The 14,567-nt window shown below is 40.6% G+C and overlaps 1 pseudogene; it reads left to right on the forward strand.

The window, feature by feature from the left end:
• Positions 1-1,168: 1,168 nt before the first annotated feature.
• Positions 1,169-14,567, forward strand: part of LOC127693647 (ABC-type organic anion transporter ABCA8B-like) — a 79,632-nt pseudogene continuing 66,233 nt past the window's right edge.

Below are 14,567 nucleotides of genomic sequence, written 5' to 3' on the forward strand. Positions count from 1 at the left end.
ACTATTGCTCATATGTACCTGTCTTTAGGGCTGATCACTTAGAATTGGATAAACTACAAGGAGACTGATTTCAGGAGAGAACTGGTTCTCTGTTCCTCACCTGCCATTGGTTGCCTATATCTTTTTATCTAGGAATGGACCCTTGGGAAATTTCCCCCCTCCCTGTTGTCATGTCAACTGGTGTTGTCATTATGTAAGTCTTCTTTGAGCAGATATATTGTTGCAACCTCATAGGAGTAGCAATCCTGTCCAGAAGTTAGGTTCCAGCAGACAACAGCCTAGTCCTGTGATTTACATCTCTTCTTCCAGGATGTTCCCTGAACTTATATTATGGATGTTTATCATGGGTTGGGTCTGGATACCTCCTGGTCAACCCTCCACAGAGAGTTGACTAGGTTTTGAATATCAAGCACAAATTCCATCTGATTGAGAAGGTCTAGTGTTCAATTAAATAGCTGTTGGATACCCCCAAGATAAATAATGTTACAGTTATACCGGTCAGAAAAATAATAGCATCCTACACAGTAATGTATAATAAAAATAATATATAATAAATAGTGCATTCATAACATATAATTAATGTATATTAAGTAAATGGCAATCAACCTACAAAAATAACAGCAATATGGACAGCACTTGATGAAGACCCTTGATATTTATCTCTTTCATCCAGGAGCAGAAGGGACATACGAGATAACCATCTCCAGTATCTAGAATTAAGACGCTAAAATGTATTCCATAATCAATAGTCAAGACTGAAGCTCAGTGGAAATTGGAAAAAAAAATCACCAGGGAACTAAATGAAAGCAAAACTGAGAAATAGGAATGAAAATCCTGAGTGAAGAAGTCAGAAGCCCAGGGCTAAGGGTGGAGAGAAAGCTTTCCTCCCATGACCCAGTTCTCTGATTTACCACCTTCCAGTTTAAAAGCAAAGCATTAAATGTTACTATCAGCTCTCAGGTCTCATCACCAGTGAACATCAAACAGAAAAGCGTAGGCATACTGCAAGCTTGGGAATATTGAATTGCTTCCGTTATACAGCTACATTGCCAGGTGATGAAATATAACTGGCACTGCCCTGCGGGGGCTGGCTGCGCAGCGGTAAAAGACTGGCAGCCTTGCACGGTCACGTGACCGCGGGGTTTTGCAAGACCAACCCAGACCCGAGATCCCAAACTCCCACTGGGAGCAGCTTTCAGCAGTCTGGCTCACGGACAGCAAACAGTTAAACTCTAGAAAGGTGCTTGAGAGCAGGGGGAGGGGGAAGGTGACTCACTTCTTTCTAAACAGAGGCAGTGAATAAATGGTGCTTCGGGAATCCTCGCTCCTTCAGGAGTCATTGCTTCACATTTCCCAAAAGTAAGTTTCTGCGATTTTGTCTTCCTTATCCAGTTTGTTTGGGCATCGGGATTATTGTTGTTGTTATCATAAAATCTAAACCCTTTTATGAGCCGAATGCTAACCATCTGTGCCAAAGTTGCTTTTAAAAATCAATGGGCTATTATTCTGAAATGCTTTGGTGTCTGGTGCATAATATTAAATAGAGTAGGGTATTGAATTAAAATATACGTCTTTAAAATACGCATTCATGACGCTCTGCCTAGCTGTAGAATTAGTGTAGGAATGAGCTGAGACTGGCCTACAGACTGACTGTCAGGAGCTGATACTTCAGGACTGACTGGAAAGCTTGCACTGCCTCTGGAGTTACTTGCTTTCATGTTGTGATTTGCCAGTCCAGGGTTAACAACTTTTCTGACACTGCTTCCCAAGAGGGTTCACAGAACACTTGTGTTGTGTCTGTCCTAGGATCTCTGAGGCTTCTGTCACCATGGGTGAAATCAGAATGGGAAATGTTTATTGTAGGTTCTCCCTTCTGCTCACAGTCTAACTTTAAATGCTCATCCAGAAGGACAGAGGTGTCTGGTTCCCAGAGCAACAGGGAGGAGAAAAACTTAGTCTCTCTCCTCTATCTCCCTCGCCCTCCCCCTACCTCCCCTTCTGCTTCCCCCCCCACCTCCCCTCCCCCCCATCCTCCCCTCTCCCTCCCCCTCTCTCTCCTCCTCCTCTTCTCCCCTCCTCCTCTCCCTCCCCTCCTCCTCTTCTTTCCTCCCCTCCCCCCTCTCCTACTCTTCTTCCCTCCCCCTCTCCCTCCTCCTCTCCCTTGCTCTCTCCCTTTCCCTCTCCCTCCCTCTCTCCCTCCCCTTCCCTATTCCTCCTTCTCTCCCTAGCAGCGCGCGCGCGCGCGCACACACACACACACACACACACACACACACACGCACACACACGCACACACTTACACACTTAAACATCTTGGATATTATGTACTCCACGGATAAGGAGGGTTCAAGTCTTCAGTCTTGCTACAAACCACAGAACACACACCAGGAGTGAACAGACAAGGAGGTAATTTTAATTTATAAATAAAATCGAAGACATTGCAGACAGATGACAGTTGCCTGTGGGGCTGTGCCTGATTGTGTACTGAGATCTCTACTTAGACAACTCCCGCTACACCTACAGCCTACACAGTCCCCTCTGAGAACACTCTGGGAGGCTCCTTAGCTCCCATACACTGGGCACTACAACCTGATGCAGCTCTGTCTGCTCTTGGTGGCGCCCTTTCCTTCCTGGTCTGTAGGCCTTCCCTCCCAACTCCTCTAACAGCCCCATGCAGGGGTTGTGGCAACAATCCCTGAGCCTGCTTCAGCCATTCGGTCTCCCATTAGACTGGCCAGGACTTACCACCTGAGCTGTGACTCTAGAAAATCCACCAGTGTGCGAGCTCTCTGTGAACCTGAGGAGGGCTTCAGTAAGGACCTGCCCACTCCTTGTCACTGTGAATCACCATGTGGCCCTCATCCCTACCAACTGCTTCAGTTCTCAGGACTTAGAACCTAAATTTGTAATATCTACAGTGGAGCTACTAACTTTGTGGTCAGAAGCCATGGGCTATTCACACCTCTGGCACGCTTCCCAGAAATCTGCTCAGCCTCAGACTCTGGGGAATCTTCCCTTCCTTAATTCAGTTTAGGTATCCTGTTTCCACCCTCAGGAAGAAAGCCTTGGGAGAGCATTTACATCCCATAGTTTTCAGAAGAGGCTCACCAGAGCATGTTGCACAGTATTGATTGTTGAAGCTGGAGCAGGAGGTGTTATTATGCACTAGAACATCTTCTGCAGGAGATTTTACACTACCGCTTAATTAAATATACATGTAAATTCCCTTATCAAATCACCTACTGATATTTACGCACAAGCATACATACCCTTGCTCGCTCCCATAGATGGTCCTTCACTCAGTGTTGAGTTACCTAAAGCTGTGGTTTGCTGTACTCCTGTGGGAAAACCAGTTGTGCTCAGCTGAGCAATCTCTATGGCAGTATAATGCTGCTCTCTTCAGCCAGTTCTGGGGAAAGCCTCTGAGATGCTTTCCTGTGTATCCGTTCACTCACAAGACAAAGGATCATGAACTCTCCACCCAGATGAAGCCAGTCTGAAGCTTCTACAGGTGGAGTTTCTACCTCTGCCTCCCAGATATAAGACCTCACCACAAAAACCTCTCTTCCCTGGAAAGCTAATGTGTTATTATTGATAGACATAAATCTATTTGTGCTTACTTCGGATTAAAAGTAGAGTCACATTTCTATATAATAACTGGATCAGTTAGAATCTATCAGAGAGCTCCTATATGTAGATAGTATTTGTAAAAAATAAATCATAATAAAAGCTGTTAAATTTTTATAAAATAAATTACAGTTCTTTGGGAAAATTAAGAGAAACCATTAAAGATATAAGGATTATAAAGACTACCTTTATAATATGCTTTGAACAAGACATGAAATTGAGGAAAGAAAGAAATCTTTATCCATTTAGTAAAACTTGATAACAATATTAAAAGTAGAATTAGAATAGAGGTAAATAAAATTAAACATAAGAATAAAACATAGTGAGAGATTGTCCAAAGGAAAGGTTCATACACAATTTGGTTAATTTTAAAAATATTATTATCTATTAATTAGGTTTTAAACAGCAGACAGCTGTCAGTATTTTATGAATCAAACATTTAAAATGTCAGCCAATGTTTAAAGGTAAGCACTGTGTACTCTTTGGTTGGTGGTTTATTCCCTAGGAGCTCTGGGTGGTCTGGTTAGTTGATATTGTTGTTCTTCCTATAGGGTTGCAATCCCCTTCAGCTCCTTCAGTCCTTCCCCTAACTCTTTCCTTGAGGTCCCTTGCTTAGTGTGGTGGTTGGCTGTAAGCATCTGCATCTGTATTGGGCAGGTGCCCTTAGAATCTCTCAGGGAACAGCTATACCAGGATTCTGTCAGCAAGCACTTCCTGGCATCAGCAATAGGATCTGGGTTTGGTGTCTGCAGATGGGATGGATCCCTAGGTGGGGGCAGTCTCCGGATGGCCTTTCCTTCCCTCTCTGCTCCATATTTTGTCCCTGTATTTCCTTTAGACAGGAACAATTCTGGATTAAAAATTTTGAGATTCTGGTTGGCCACAACATCAACTGGGGGCTGTGCCTATCCTCTGGGTATGGTTTCTACATGTTCTGTCAAGTGATACTCAGAAGGCAGAGGCAGATGGATCTCCGTGAGTTTGAGGACAACCTGTTCTACATAGTGAGTTCCAGGACAGCCAAGGTTTTACAAAGAGAGCCCTCCTCAAAAGACAAAAGAACTTAAAACCTGACCTATGAGGAATGAGGAAGGCTTTTTAGACACAAGCAAGAGTTAAAAAAATTAGTCTACTGACTAATCTATTGACAGTAGCAGGTTCTATTAAATATAAATATCAGGATATGATAAAGCATTTGCTAAGATGCAAAAATAAGATGCAATCCAATTATGAATCAAGACTTCAGGAAAGCAGGAAAACAATGAGCATTCCATATCCTAATAAAGACTTGACCTATAATGCCATGCCTAGTGGTGAAATGTTCATGTATCTCTTAAATTGAGATGATGTTTTAGCTGAGCTGTTCTTACCCAAGAGAAGAGGCCAGGATGAGTTCTTTATGAATTTGAAGTTTTTGTTGAGCCACACAGACCTGGCCTGGTGAATACAAAGACAGAGTGAGTTGAATGAGCCAGTGGTTTGTTTGTTTGTTTGTTTGTTTGTTTGGGGGTTGTTGTTGTTGTTGTTTGATGTTTCATTGCACTGTTTGTTTGTTCATTCATTTGTTTGTTTGTTTTTCATAGTGAGAAGACAGCATTTTATCTCCCTGAGTGTTCATGTGAATTTATGAATAACATTTTAACCTGTTTTGTTTTAATTGGTCTCAGAAATGATTCATCCGTCTGTAGCTCCCATATTCTATGGCACAAATCACGAATAATTCCATAGCAGGATAAATGAAATCTTTTCTATAATGTTAGTAGGAACTCAGGCTCTGTAGGATCTCTGAGTCTCCCTTAGAAGCCTGCTCTTTTCTACTGAGAGACAGAAAGGGAGTGGATCTGGATGGAAGGGGAGGCAGGGAGGAGCTGGGAGGAGCAGAGGGAGAAAAAACTGTAATCATGTGAGAAAACAACAAGAGTAATAAAATACATATGTGAGTTTCATCCAAAACTTGATTAAATTTGAATAAAGTTCAGTTTGAAAGTCTAACAGTGTATTTGCTACAAGACGTCGGACCTTAAACTGTGATTGTTTAGCTCTAAGGTATTTAAATATTGTATTCAGAACTATATTAATTTTCTGTCCCTGTCCTGTCTTTGTCTCGTCTGTCTCTCTCTCTCTCTCTCTCTCTCTCTCTCTCTCTCTCTCTCTGTGTGTGTGTGTGTGTGTGTGTATTTTGTTTGTTCATTTGAGACATCATGCTCCCAGGCTGGCTTTAACTCACTATGAAGAGGCTGCCCTTGAAGTCTTGATTATCCTCACACTATCTGCAACTTTAAGTTTCATACACACACACACACACACACCACACCACACATGTACACATGCACACACCACACACACATACATACACCACACATACACCACACACACACCAAACATACCACACACACCATATATACCCATCACACACACACACACCACACACTACCATACCACCGCCATCACCACTACCACCATCACCACCACCACCACACCTTCTGTATTTTGAATTTTCATTGGTAAAGTGTTCCAGTTGTTTTAAAATTTAGCTTTTCAATTCAATAATAGTCATAGAACTCTAGACGGAGGAAAAAAAATCAACTAGGTAAAAGCAATTATGTCCACATGGGTGACATCATACTATTGAAGAAGAACTGGCCAAAGGTAAAAACCACAAGTTTGGCACATCCCCTTGATATACCTGCCATGGCTGTTAGCAAGGATGGAAGCAAGTATTCTTACTCTTTTAATAAGAATAGGGCCCAATTGTGCCACTGCGGTGTCCCCCCTGTTTGATCAGGAAGCAGAAAGCCTTGTAATGGCAGAAGCTGCGCAAAGCAGGTTAGCAAAAGTTCCTTCAGTACTGTAGATGCCTGAAGGGTAGGCTGACCTCAGTTTTAACCCAAGGTCAGGTTAGGATTTAACAAATATTCTTTTCTTGTCTCAGTAAGGGTACCTGCTAGCACTGCAAGCCTTCAAATTGAGTAACAGTTCTTCCCTACACACAGGTCAAGTTATTCTATAAACAGCTAAAGGGGGATTTTTAAGACGACTTCTCTGTCATTAGGGGGCCTTGTCTTTAAAATACCACAGTAATTATAGAATTCATTCATACTTTAAGAGACAAGATATATATGTATGTGTTATATATGTGCACATGTGTGAGTGTATATACAATCAGAATTTCTGTAAATCAACAATTATTAATGCATGCGATACATAATACTAACTGCAAGCAAGAAGCACACAATATCCAATGTCTTCTGTAGAGAATCAAAAAAAGTATATAATATTACTAGAGAAATAAACTAGTAACTAGAGAGTAAATCTACATAGAAGAAAACTTAGCAGTGTAAAATCTTAACTCTCCTTGATCCAATAGTTTGGAATTTAGGGTCATTGGAATTAGTTTGTCTTTCCTTCTTCCCTTCCTTCCCCCTCCCTTTCTCCCTCCATTCCTCCCCTCCCTATCTCTCTTCCTTCTTCCCTTCCTTCCTTCTTAATCATTCTTTTAAAGTCTCTTAAATAGTTTTATTTATATGCTCTTCCTATGCCATTCCCACTCCTTTCCCAACATATCTGCCTCTCAACTTTATGTCTTTCTTTTTCTGAACCACTGAATAAAACCAGTGCTACCCATATGCATATTTGTGTGGAGTCTTGCACCAGGCCAGGGACAACTTGCCAATCCCTACCTGCCCCCCCCCCACACACAAAGAACAGCAACTTTTCCTCCCTCAGCAGCTCTAAACTGCCATTAGTTCCTAAGCAAGGGGTTGGGCCCCTGGAGTCCCTCCTTGCTCTGTTGGGATATTTTTTATTGGTGATTTTATTGATTTACATTTCAATTGTTATCCCTCTTCCCAGTTTCCCCTCCTAAACCCCCTATCACATACCCCTCCCCCTGCTTCAATGAGGGTGCCTCCCCCAACTCCCCACCTACTCTCCACCTCACTGCCCTAGCATCCCCCTACACTGGGGCACACACACACACACACACACACACAGAGACAGAGACAGAGAGAGATAGAGAATGGAAAAGAGAGAGAGAAAGCATGGCTAAAGTCAAGGTTAGAGAAAATGCAGCCTCCATGTACTTTACACTGCAGAGAACCATTTCATCTGAGCAGTAAGAAAGTGTGTTTCCTGGATAAGCCTGACCAACAAACCACCAGGAGCCAAGGATGGCCTCTTCTCTCTAAAATGCTCCTCCAGTTCTGCTAGAGCTTAGATTCCATTTGTCTCCCAAACTCTCCAAGAGTTCACATTCTAGGCACTTGGCTGGTGTGTGGGGATGCTAAGAGTGTTGGAACCCTAGAGGAAATGGTAAGTATGGGTACCACTCTTAGAAGAAATTGTTGCTCATCTTGTGACATATGTTAGCTCTCCCTTCCTGTCCCTGTACTGTACCGTGATACAGCCTAGAAGGCCTTGCCAAGATGAAAATTGACCCAAATAAACATCTTTCCTTTGTGAAGCACATAGCCTCATTATTTTAATGTAACAATAGAAAACAGATGAAGAAAACGTCCTCTGCTGACAAATCTTGACATCAGTCCAGCTAGTATTAAAATTAAACGTCAAAAGGCCAGTTCCATCTTTGTAGAGAAAGCTATGAAGGATAAACTCAGAGCTGAGAGGCATGAACTGGTGGCTGGGAGTGCCACAGATAAACAGTGGGCAGATTCAGGATTTGGGGAAGTAATTAGCATTCATTTAGATCAGTGGCCTCATCAGGTTACTCTTCCCCCATTGGCTATATTCCTCATGACCACTTGATTTATTCTGCTTTCTCTGCCCTTTTTCTCATTAAACAGGGCAACATGATCAAGAGAGAGATAAGTGTGCACCAACAAACTTGTGCTTTATTACAGAAGAACCTTCTTAAAAAATGGAGACTGAAAAGAGAGACCTTGATGGTATGGTTTAGTGTCTCTGCCACTGACTGCTGATGATATAAATGTATTTTGCCTGAGAATTGCATGTGCTTTTCTCCTATATCACCCCACACACCAAAAAAACAAATAAAAGAGTAAACCTCCCTCAGACAGCAGGGACTGTTTTTAAGGCCATGAGTATGCTTAAAGAAACTTCATTCAATTGGTTTAAAAAGCAATAACCCCGGCCAGAAATTCAGAATTCAACAAACATCTTTTAAAGCCACTGGTCACACATCTCACTAGCGTTACCACCCATAGACACAAGAGTTAGGATTGTTGTTAGTCTAAAACTGGGAAATCAAACAACCCAGCAAAAGGGATATTTGCCATTTTCTCATTTGAATTTCTCTCTTTTTTAAATAATTTATTTATCTTTATTTTATGTACGTTAGTGTCTTGACTGCATATATGTTTGTGTTAGGGTGTTGGATCCTCTGGAAAAGGAGTTCCAGACAATTGTGAGCTGCCATGTGGGTGCTGGGAATTGAATCCGGGTCCTCTAGAAGAGCAGCCAGTGTTCTGAACCTCTGAGCCATCTCTTCAGCCCTTGGATTTCTTTCTTGTTTAAAATTTTTACTTCAGAAATATCAGAAAGGGTTGGACATATACTCAGTGCCAAAAAAAAATATTCTGAAAATATGTCTAATTTTATGCACTGGGGAAACAAAATAATTTATTGGGAATTTGTGAATAGCTACCAAAGCAATGTGGCACCCCTCAGATGACCACCATTCTGCTGAGTACCCTTTAAAAAAGTCTTGGTGTGTATCTTAGTCATGGTTTCTATTCCTGCACAAACATCATGACCAAGAAGCAAGAGATCTAGGGAGGAAAGGGTTTTTTCAGCTGACATTTCCACATAGCTGTTCATCACTAAAGGAAGTCAGGACTGGAACTCAAACAGGTCAGGAAGCAGGAGCTGGTGCAGAGAGACCATGGAGGAATGTTCCTTACTGGCTTGCTTCCCCTGGCTTGCTCAGCTTGCTTTCTTATAAAACCCAAGACACCCAGCCCAAAGATGGCACCACCTACAAGGTGCCCTCCCACCTTTGATCACTAATTGAGAAAATGCCTTATAGCTGGGTCTCGTGGAGACATTTCCTCAAAGGAGGCTCCTTTCTCTGTGATAACTCCAGCTCATGTCAAGTTGACACAAAACCAGCCAGGATAGTGTGTAATCATTATATTCTAGCTGTGGCATGCTGCCACTTCAATACCCAGATTTTCAACAAATCAAAGATGGCTTGAACTGGTTGCCAAGGTAGCACTAGGTGAGAATACTGTAAATGACAGCTGGTTACATTTTCTACTTCCTCATGAGGACCTGCCTCAGCACAAGCACTAAGTGGCCCGAGGCATTCATGTTCCTACCAATAACTGACTGGTATTACTGATGATTTTGTGCCACACAAAATCTATTTCAAGTGGTTTGCCTTTGAGACACATTGGAGTTTTTTATTAATTCGATATATTTTTTATTTATATTTCAAATGATTTCCCCTTTCCTGGCTCCCCAGAGGAAAATTTGATGACCAAATGGTTGTGGATGAATACCTCGGAATCATGATTTTTCTCTCTGATGGTTATGGATAACTAATCTGGAATTGTGACTTTTCTCCCTGTTCTTGGGCTGCGTAGGAGGGGATGATCTCGCTGCTCCTTCTGCTCTTCTTGTATTTGTATCCTCATGGTCATGAAGCTACTGACTTTTCTTCAGTGCCCACCAAGGATCTGGGGCGAGTCGATTCTTTTAGACAATCCAAGTTCATGGTAGGGTACATGCCTGTCACCAACATGACACAACAGATAATGGAGAAGGTAGCTGCTGCTGCTTTCATGGCAGGTATGGTATACCTATAGTATACTATAACTATAATATATATAAGATATATTATAACTATAGTAATCTAAGGGTTAGGATTTGACTCTCATCTGTTTTATTCTGTTAAGTGTTAACAAGATATATAGCACTGAATATAGTATCTACAGAAAAGATTGTTTTAGAGATACGAATAAAGGCACTGGGTGTATTTTGAACTTTTCCATTATTCTTTTTTGGGGGGTTGTTTGTTTGTTTGTTTGTTTTAGCTTATTAAACATATTATCAGGGTGGCTAGGGAGATGGTTGAGCAATTAAGAGCACTTGTTGCTCTTTCGGAGAACTTGTATTGTGTCCTCAGCACACTTAGGGCAGCTCATAACTGTCTATTACTCCAGTTCCAAGCATCTGACACCTTCTTCTGACCTCTGCAGGTACCATGGGCTTACATGGTACACATATGTATATGCAGGCAAAACACATACATTTGTAAAAATGTATAATTTGGGTTCTTAAAAGAATATAATAATGTATTGCTGCTTCTATTCACCATAAACCAGTGTCTGATTTATGCCACGTTACATCTATTAAAATGACAGCTGTAGAAATAATTTAGCTGGTACCATAAATACTATATTTTGTTCAAGTTGGCACAATAATCAAATATATAAAAATTAACTTTTATTAATTATTCTTTTGACCATGCCTCAATATAACTTTAGAAATATCGTCCCCAGACTTTTAGACTCAATAACGTAGTCAACATCAGTAATTGATTCAACATTGCTTCCGTGAAGAACTTTCATAAACTATGACAGACTTGACGTCTCAAACATTGCCTCCCTCCATCATTCACTAACAACAGTGTCACCCACTCTCTCCTCTGCAGATAGAAAAGTTTTGGAACTGTTGGATGAAGAACATGTCAAGGAATTAGCAGAAAGTCGTGAGGAAATAATAAAAGTATTTTTTTCTGATACATTCTCATATCAACTGAAATTCCAAACTGGATGGAGATTCCCAAAGTGGAGAGAACTCGGAGACCATGAAGGTAGTTCTCAACTACACAGCCCTACTACTCTCTATTTAAATGGTGTTGACCCATTCATAAGGATAGATGTTATTATGTCAAATTAGACAACCTCTAAAGATGTCTGTTTGTGTTGACATGTGTTAGCATATTCCATATATGATTGCTTTATATGGCTAGATGTATATATGCTTAGATGTATATGAAGCATATAGGTAGATATACATTTTAATACAATAGTGTCATTTGTAACATAACTGTAAAATGTGTATGCATTTACAAATGTATATGCATATGCACAATTAATACTAATAGTATTTAGTTTGTAGTATATAGCTGTAAAATATGTATAAATGAAATAGGAAAACTTCTTAGATGAGATCGGCCACATTCTGGGTGGTATGTCCACAGACTAAACGGCTGTACAAATGTTTAAAGCTACATGAACCAAGAAGTTTCAAAATTCCTTGGTAAAAGGGGAACATGTGATTATTGGATTTATCTATACAATTTTGCTTGGCACAGGAACTGAGAGACATGGATGTTAGAAACAATCTTAGGACAAATGAAATCTTGAGTTTCGGAAAAGAGGAGATTGCTACATGACTCTGGGGGCTGGGGGGGGGGGGAGCGGCAGAGCAACATCCAGAGAGTAGACAAAATACCTGCATAGTCAACAAGGCAGCGGACAAGATCAGCTGTTATCAGAGGAAGGATGAAAGGTTGTTTGTGTTGTCTAGGGTTCCGGAGGAAAAGTCTGAACTGAAAGAAAGAAAGAAAGAAAGAAAGAAAGAAAGAAAGAAAGAAAGAAAGAAGAAAGAAAGAAAGAAAGAAAGAAAGAAGGAAGGAAGGAAGGAAGGAAGGAAGGAAAGAAAAGAAAGAAGGAAAGAAAAGAAAGGAAAGAAAGAAAGAAAGAGAGAAACAAAGAAAGAAAAGAAAGAAAGAAAGAAAAGAAAAGAAAGAAAGAAATTAAATTAAAAGAAGAAAGAAAATTTACCTTTGAATAACTATAATATTGAGTTCACCATCTTTGGAATTTGGGATCCTATGTTAACTTGCCCATCTGGCCTGAGAAAGCTCTTTTAGATATATGTGAATCAAAATAATTCCCTCTTTCCCTCCATTGTATTTTTTCAGGCATTTTATTGAAGCAAAGTCACAAGTAATTAATACACACATCACAGACTATCCTGGCTGACAAATATATATTTATGAGATGGTATATATATTTTTCCAATACAATATTTCTATTAATTGAGAACTTCATGCAGTGTATTTTGATCATAATTATCTGACACTCATTCCTTCCCATAACTCCTCCCTGATCACCTCCCAATTTTGTGTTCTATTTGTGTGTGTGTGTGTGTGTGTGTGTGTGTGCTATATTTGGGTGCTCAGAGGCCATTGGATCTCTTGGAGCTAGAATTACTTATTAATAAACATGTAGTTAATATTAACTACATGATAATATTAAATAAACATGTAGTTAGCAAACAGACAAACTCAAACACAACACACATATAAAATAAAATATAATACAAATAAAATAAAAACAACCTTTAAATGGGATTATTGTGTGAAAGGAGGTGGGAAGATTCTCAGAGTCAGGAGTAGGAAGTTTTCCATGAGGCTGTGTCTCCTAGGGAGGTCAGAAGAGCTATATTGATGAAATCTTACCAACATGACCTACCCAAGTATGACACAGATAGACGTGCTAATGTGGATGTAGGAAACTTGGAAGGCCTATGCCCGACACAGAAACACAGGCAACTAAGGAATACTAAGGACAGGAAAAATAGTCTTCCATAGGGAAGAGCCATTAATTGATTTTCAGATACCTAGAGGTCAGTCCTGAAAACACAATTGAAGTAATATTATAGAAGCTGAGTAGGTTGCTTTTATATATAATATAGTACATGTAGTTATATATGTGATATATATTGAGATATATATGTACACACCAGAAAGCAGAGAGAAATACATGAAAGGACTTGGAGAAAGGGAAGGTAAGGGGGATTTGGTGTAATTAGAAGCTCAAAAAATTTAAAAGTACTAAAAAAAAAAGAAAGAGTGCTGGGATAATTCAAGGTGGATGGTTGCCTGGGATGGTTCTGTCTGACACACACAGAATTTATGTTTTCATAGATTTTTGAGCAGTTGGAATTGGGGGCTGTTGTGAAGTCCACTGCTTGCTCTCCTCAGGGTGGAAATAACCTATGGTCTATGCTTCTGGTTTCTTTTGTCCACAAAGCTCATTGTTATGGAAATCAGGAAGATGTTGGTTGTCTGATATCAATATTCTGGAAGGAAGGATTTGTTGCTCTTCAAGCTGCCATCAATGCTGCCATCATCGAAGTAAGTGCAACGGGTTGAATGCACGCTGGTACACAGGACAAATCACCAGAGGCATAGAGGATACGAGGAAGAAAATACACATGGCTAGCCCTCCTCTTTCATCAATCCATTCATTCAAGGAAAAAGTTACTAAAGTTGTTGTATGTTATATAACAAAGCAGAAACTAGAGGGAGAGTTCCTCTTGCATGGTATCAGCCTCATCAGGAAGCCATGTGTGTAGAAAGAAAATCATCAAAGCAGATGCTGTCTACAATAGGGGCTGTTCTGTTAGTGTTCTGTTGCTATGAAGAGACAACATAACCAAACCAACTCTTATGTTAAAAAAGCATTTCCTTGGAGGCTTGCTCACAGTTTCAGAGGGTTAGTCCATAATCATCACAGCAGTCCATGGTCATACAGGCTTGGTGCTGGAGCAGTAGTTTTGAGTGTTCCTTTCTGATCCACAGAGGCAGCATACAGAGACCATATGACTGAACCTGAACGGGCTTTTGAAAACCCAAAGCACACTCCAGTGACTCACCTCCCCCAAGAAGGCCACTCTGACTCCAGCAAGGCCACACATCCTAATCCTTCCCAAATAGTTCTACAAATCACTTTGTGTTTGCAAACCATTATGATAACTACTATACTCACCTTGCCTTGGGTAATTCAGTGCCACTGTCTTACCCCTGTTCCTTGGGGGTGGGGCAATTAAACCCATAAAATCTAATTTGTTCCACTAAGCATCAGTGTCTTCAGCCCTACTAACTGGGGACCAAACATTCAAACATATAAATGGGTAGGATCCATTCTCATTCAAACCATATCACC

This window comes from Apodemus sylvaticus, chromosome 10 (genome assembly GCF_947179515.1).
Source record: "Apodemus sylvaticus chromosome 10, mApoSyl1.1, whole genome shotgun sequence".
Taxonomy (NCBI): domain Eukaryota; kingdom Metazoa; phylum Chordata; class Mammalia; order Rodentia; family Muridae; genus Apodemus; species Apodemus sylvaticus.